Genomic DNA, 5,790 nt, shown 5'->3' with positions numbered 1-5,790 from the left:
CAAAGCAACAAATTTGAGAGGAAATATATATATTTATATGAAAAATTGTGTTCTGAATATTAATTTACCAAATCCTTGACAATATGAAAGTGTTATAATTTAATAATACTTAAATGTAAATAGTGATTTAACTGCTCTTTAAGGAAGTAGCTGCAGCTTTAATGTTTTATTCTGAATTGTTTTGTGGTCCCATATTTGTTTATGCTTGAAATACTTATTTACAGTCCATTTAAACGTGTTTGAACTGATGTATAGCAGCATTTTTATGTTGCATTAATTTTTTCCTGAGAATTTGTCCTGTAATGTCGTGTTTGAATATTCAGCTTCTTTATAAAAAGTTAGTTCTGTAAAAGCTTGTTTCTGATGTTGCAGTAAGTCATTAATAAACTGGACATGCTGGAGATCAGATTGCACATTTTTCTGCCACTTGATGGTCAAAAATTATGTTTATATCATGCAGCAGCTTCATATGTATACACACACACACACACACACACACAGATATATATATACACACATATATTGTTAACAGGTTAAAATTTGTTAACAGGTGAAAGACTTAAACGAGTGTTTATTATCTAAATGAGTGTAGTCACTCTCCCTTCTTCACCTGTGGAAGACCAGGTGGGAGGCGGAGACTTCATACCTTCAGTGAACGTTAACACCGACGAGTTGGTTCTAGATTACTTATGTTAATGAATAATTATAATAAAAAAAGGCTATCTGTTCTTTTCCAGCCAGTAGACACACTTCATTAACCCTTAAAAACTCACGAATATCAAATATTACACAATTTTAATGCTACCGTTTAACAAACATGTTTGTATTGTATTTTTTTTTGTCATATTTCTACTAAAGTGCAGTAAAATAAAAACATTTTTCTGAGCTTTGCTGCTTATTTTCCACCATCTTGTGCAAAATGAATTCTGGGGGAAATGGCGCCGTGAAGGATCACCAGAGGTATGTTTGCTACCAGAATACGTCATCGGCCCCATAAGAAGGCCCCGCAGTGATTGGACGGCTGTGGCCATGTGGTGCGGATATACGTCACACAAGCAATGTTGTACTAGCAATGCAACCGCAACCGATTGTTCATACGGACGAATTACAAAAATATCTAAAGAAAGTTGGACATATGCACTTCTCGGTTGTACACTAATGTTCTGGTAAGATATTTGAGATGTTTTTAATTGTTTTCTGCGACCGACGGCTAGTGAGACCTGTTTTTTTATGATTAATGGCGGCGTAAGCATCACTTAACACTGAGACTTTATTGCCTTAGTTTGTTGGTATCAATATATTATTTGTTATATAGCTCCTTAATCGTGCTCAGCGTATATTTTGAAAGCTTTCAGGTTAAAGTCAACCAATTGTTATCAAGTGAAATAGGTGGTTTATAGTGCTAAAGTCGCTACTCGTAGTAATGACTATTCGTAAACACCCAAGTCTACATTTTCTATACTCTGGGTTCGCCTACTTTTAACGTTGATTTACTGACTACATTCACAGCAGGTGCAGGAAACAGCTGGGAGCCGTGTGCAGCATAGTGTATGTAAAAATAATTATTGTTTTCTAATTTATTCCAGCAAATCGACTTGTCTTGGATTTTGTATCCATAAATTTTTGAGAACTCTCATACAGCTCGATAACACTGGTAACATATAACAGGACTGCAGTCTGTTGGACTTCTGTCTTTCATTCCAGGATTGTTTGCCAGTAAAATAACAGCGCACCTTCCTGCCTCTTATACTCCTCTCTGCATGTCAGGACTGGATAAGGTCTTCTTTGTCCTACCGCTGCTGTCTGGTGTTCACTTTAGGCTTTAATGCTACCGTCAGGCGGATCATGGACGTTATGAACCCCAGTTCTGCTTATTGTACCCTCCAAGTTGGGCAACCTGCTGGAGATAGCTCATTAAAATGTAAGAACAATGGTTTTCCTCACAGGTTTGTGTTGTGCAAACCTGTTCCGACAATATCCCAGACTTCTGAATGCTGTTTGGTGTGCAACACCGGGTCCTCCTATAGGAGGGCCAAACACCCGTTTTACCACAGTTTCAGCCTGATGAGGTTTTATAACACCAATAAGATGCTTCAGTCACTCATGTAGGGCACACAAAAAGAAAATCTGTATGAATTCAGAATAAGTTCGAGCCTTGTTAGGACGTGTCGCGTTTCAGATCACGCTTCCTTTGTGTGGAAATTTAAAGCCATTTTAAATGTTAGGTCATCACTGCATAAAGAGCCTGTTTGCTCTTTCTGTTCGGTCATGATGAAAAAGTTTGACATGCTGAAAAAAGTGAGAATTACCACCAGATAAAAGGCTTCTCAGAAAAAAAGAGTTAAGCACTATTTCATCCATGATATCTTTCTACTGGTCTGCGAGGCTTTAATGGTTTGTGTGCTTCTCCTACCTGGTGATGTAAAGCAAGCATAACAGCAGAAACACACAAATAGTCCATTAATCCGATAATATCCTCTTAGTGGATGGTAAAATTAGTTCAGCCAGAAAGGCTCAGAAGCACAACGTATTTCAAAATATATTGATGTCAGCAAAGGCATAAAATCTTTCTCATAAGCTCTGTCCGAGGTCCTGCTAAAGAGCAGAAATCTGCAGATTCTGCCTTGATGTGAAGGCGGGGGTCGTAGCCCCCCCACAGCGAGAAGGTCAAGTTGATCCATAAAGCGCTAATAACAATAAAACTGTCACACAGCGGCTGTGCAGACATCCAGTCACCCCTGATTCTCCTGAGTTTATGGCAAATAGTGCAAAGTAATGCAAAAAGTATTCGCTTATTAAGTCTTAATCTTCATTAAAATTTGTGTTCGAGAGAAAAGTTCTTAAAAGGGGTAAGCTGACACAATCGCCTGATAATGAAAGCCTTCCTTAGCTATTTACCAACGGATGAAATCAAAGGTTTTTTTTATCATCATTAATATTATTTGTGAGATTTCCAAAAAATTCACCTCCTCTAATGAGAACTAATTTACTTTATTTTACAATGATAAATAGTGCAGTGTGCTTTGTATTATATTAAACACCATTTACTAATAATAACATATAATTTATTAGTGTTGTCTCTCAAGACTTTTTTTATTGATGAAGGAAAAGTTCCTTCACTTCGATCATAAGAGATGATTCGGGAGGGTCCAGGGACGTTTTCATACCTTCGGGAGCGTTGAGCGTCACGGTTCCACCTCCTTGCTGGAATCAGTCTTGTTGAAACAAGATGCACAGAGAACTCGTCTGTTCAGGGTAGCAGGGCACTGAACTGTGTGAGAACTGGTCGTCATGATTTTCTGGACATCTCTCTCTATGGTCATGGGTTCAGTGGCTGTTTCACAATCTTAGGCCTCCCCAGTAAGAAAACAGCTTTTTAACTGCAGAGCCAAAAACAGCTCCCAGGTGTTTTGTCACCTCTCTTGAAGTACGATTAAATGCTTTGTTAAGCAATCTGTGCAATAACACACATTCTACTACCGCTAATTTACAAAAGAGTGCTTACAAAACTTTCATTTGGCAGAAGACGTGTACACTGCAGAGCACCTTGTATCCGCTGGAAAGAGTAACGACTATGAAAGTGATGAAGAGGTCGACATATGATGTTGGTCAGCCATGCAAACCTTTGAGAGTCCTGCAGAGGCCCAGCCTCACCCCCAGCTACAGATATGACTCAAGACAGACCTGCAGGCTTCCTAAAAAGTTGCTTTGAATTGAAAATAAATGGAGGCGTGAGTATGTATGTATGGAGGTGTTTGTGTGTATATGCAGGTATGTATGTGAATGTGTGTGTAGTGGTGTATGTGTATGGAGGGGTATGAGAGTGTGTGTATGTGGGCGTGTGTGTATGAAAGTTTCCGTGTGTGTATGGAGGCACCGGTGTGTGTGTTTATAGGTATGTGCCTGAGGTGTGTGTGTGGAGGTATGTGCATGTTTTGAGGTGTTTGTGTATAGAGGTGTGTGAGAGGGTGTGTGAGTGGCTGGAGGGGAAAAAAAAAAAAAAGGGTGTGTGTGTTTGCAGGGGTTAGGACGTGTCCTCTGGGGGGCGCCCTGGCCGGGTGTCGGGGGCGTGGGCCTGGGGTTCCCTTCCCTCGCCTCGCCCCCCTCCCACTCAGAAAGAGGAAAGTGGCCCCTTGGGCTGGTGGCTGGCCCCTGGGGGGGTTCGTGGCGTGCCTGGGTTGGGTGGCTGCTCCGGGCCTGTGACGCCCTTCGGGGCCGCCGGAGGACGGGGGCGCCCTGAGCCGCTGGCGGGTCGTCTTCCAGGGGGGAGGTTTACTCCCCTCTGGACCTACATCTCCTGACCCCTCCCCTCCCCCACTCTTCACTACATACACAGGTAGGGCTGTGGGAGGTGTGCTTGTTGCGCTGGGCGGGGCAGGGGGGTCATCATAGTGGCCCTGTTGCTTCGCTGAGCGGCAGCATGCCTCCCAGCTTTTAATTCCACTTAGTCACTGAGCACAAATAACATTTGCAACATACAAACACGTTTTGGGGGGCGGAACATGCGAAGTCAGGTGGGTGGGACTGCTCAGGTGGCCCCACCCCATCCTCAATGCAGTTACTGCCCCCCAATTTTAACTCTTTTAATTGCAAACAGCACATAATATATTCCCTCGCTAGTGGGGGAGGGAAGGGGGATGGGGTCTTTAAGCGCCCCTGTCTCCATGGATGGCCCGGGGGCGGGGCGGGGCGGGTGGCCTGTCGCATTGGCCCGGGGCGTGGGCGGGCTGTCCCGGGGGATTCTGGCTGCTGGCCCTGGGGGGAAGGGGCTGTTTTGGGGGTGGAGAGTGGGGGGCTGGGGCGGTGTGGGGGGGTGGGGGCCTGGCTCATGTCTCCTCGCCTCCTGGCTGAGGCTGTCCCCCCGGGACATAAGGTGGCGGGAGGATGATGGTGAAAGGATGGTGTTTGTGTGGGAGGAAGGTGTGTGTGAGGGAGGATGGTGTATGGGTAGGAGAATGGTGTGAGGATGGGTAGTGGAAGGATAGTGTGTGTGTGTGTGGGAGGATGGGGTATGTGTGGGAGGATGAATGGTGGAAGGATGATGTATGTGTGGGAGGATGGGGTATGTGTGGGAGGATGGATGGTGGAAGGATGGTGTGTGTGTGGGAGGATGGATGGTGTCTGAGAGGGAGGATGGTGTATGGGTAGGAGAATGGTGTATGTGTGGGAGGATGGGTAGTGGAAGGATAGTGTGTGTGTGTGTGGTAGAATGGGGTATGTGAAGGTGGATGTATGGTGTAGAAGAGGGAGGATGGTGTATGTGTGGGAGAATGGTGTATGTGTGGGAGGATGGGTAGTGGAAGGATAGTGTGTGTGTGTGTGTGTGGGAGGATGGGGTATGTGAAGGTGGATGTATGGTGTATGAGAGGGAGGATGCTGTATGTGTGGGAGGATGGATGGTGGAAGGATGATGTATGTGTGGGAGGATGGGGTATGTGTGGGAGAATGTATGGTGGAAGGATGGTGTGTGTGTGGGAGGATGGATGGTGGAAGGATGGTGTGTGTGTGCGGGAGGAAAGAGTATGTGAGGGATGGATGGTGTATGCGTGGGAGGATGAATGGAGGAGTGGAAGGAGAGTGTGTGTGTGTGTGTTTGTTTGTGTGTGTGTTGGTCTGGGGGGGGGCAGGATTAGTTCTCGGGGTGTGCGGCTGGGCGCTGGGGTGTGGGGCTGGCCTTTGGGCGGGCCGGGTCCCCCCGGGTGGCGTGCTGGCCCTCGGCCTGTGGGGGTGGGGGGTGTCCCTGCACTCCTGGGTCCGGGCCCTCTGCCCCGTCTGTCCCGGGCGGCCGGT

At 45.7% G+C, this 5,790-nt stretch overlaps 1 protein-coding gene across 1 annotated transcript in view; it reads right to left on the bottom strand.

Moving 5' to 3' along the window:
• LOC121635255 (NLR family CARD domain-containing protein 3-like) overlaps positions 1-5,790 on the bottom strand; it is a 1,000,352-nt gene that overhangs the window by 266,570 nt on the left and 727,992 nt on the right. The gene's annotated exons all lie outside the window — the stretch shown is intronic.

The sequence above is a fragment of the Melanotaenia boesemani genome, chromosome 24 (assembly GCF_017639745.1).
Source record: "Melanotaenia boesemani isolate fMelBoe1 chromosome 24, fMelBoe1.pri, whole genome shotgun sequence".
Taxonomy (NCBI): Eukaryota; Metazoa; Chordata; class Actinopteri; order Atheriniformes; family Melanotaeniidae; genus Melanotaenia; species Melanotaenia boesemani.
The sequence above is the reverse complement of the archived record's forward strand: the minus strand, read 5'-3'. Positions and strand labels throughout refer to the sequence as shown.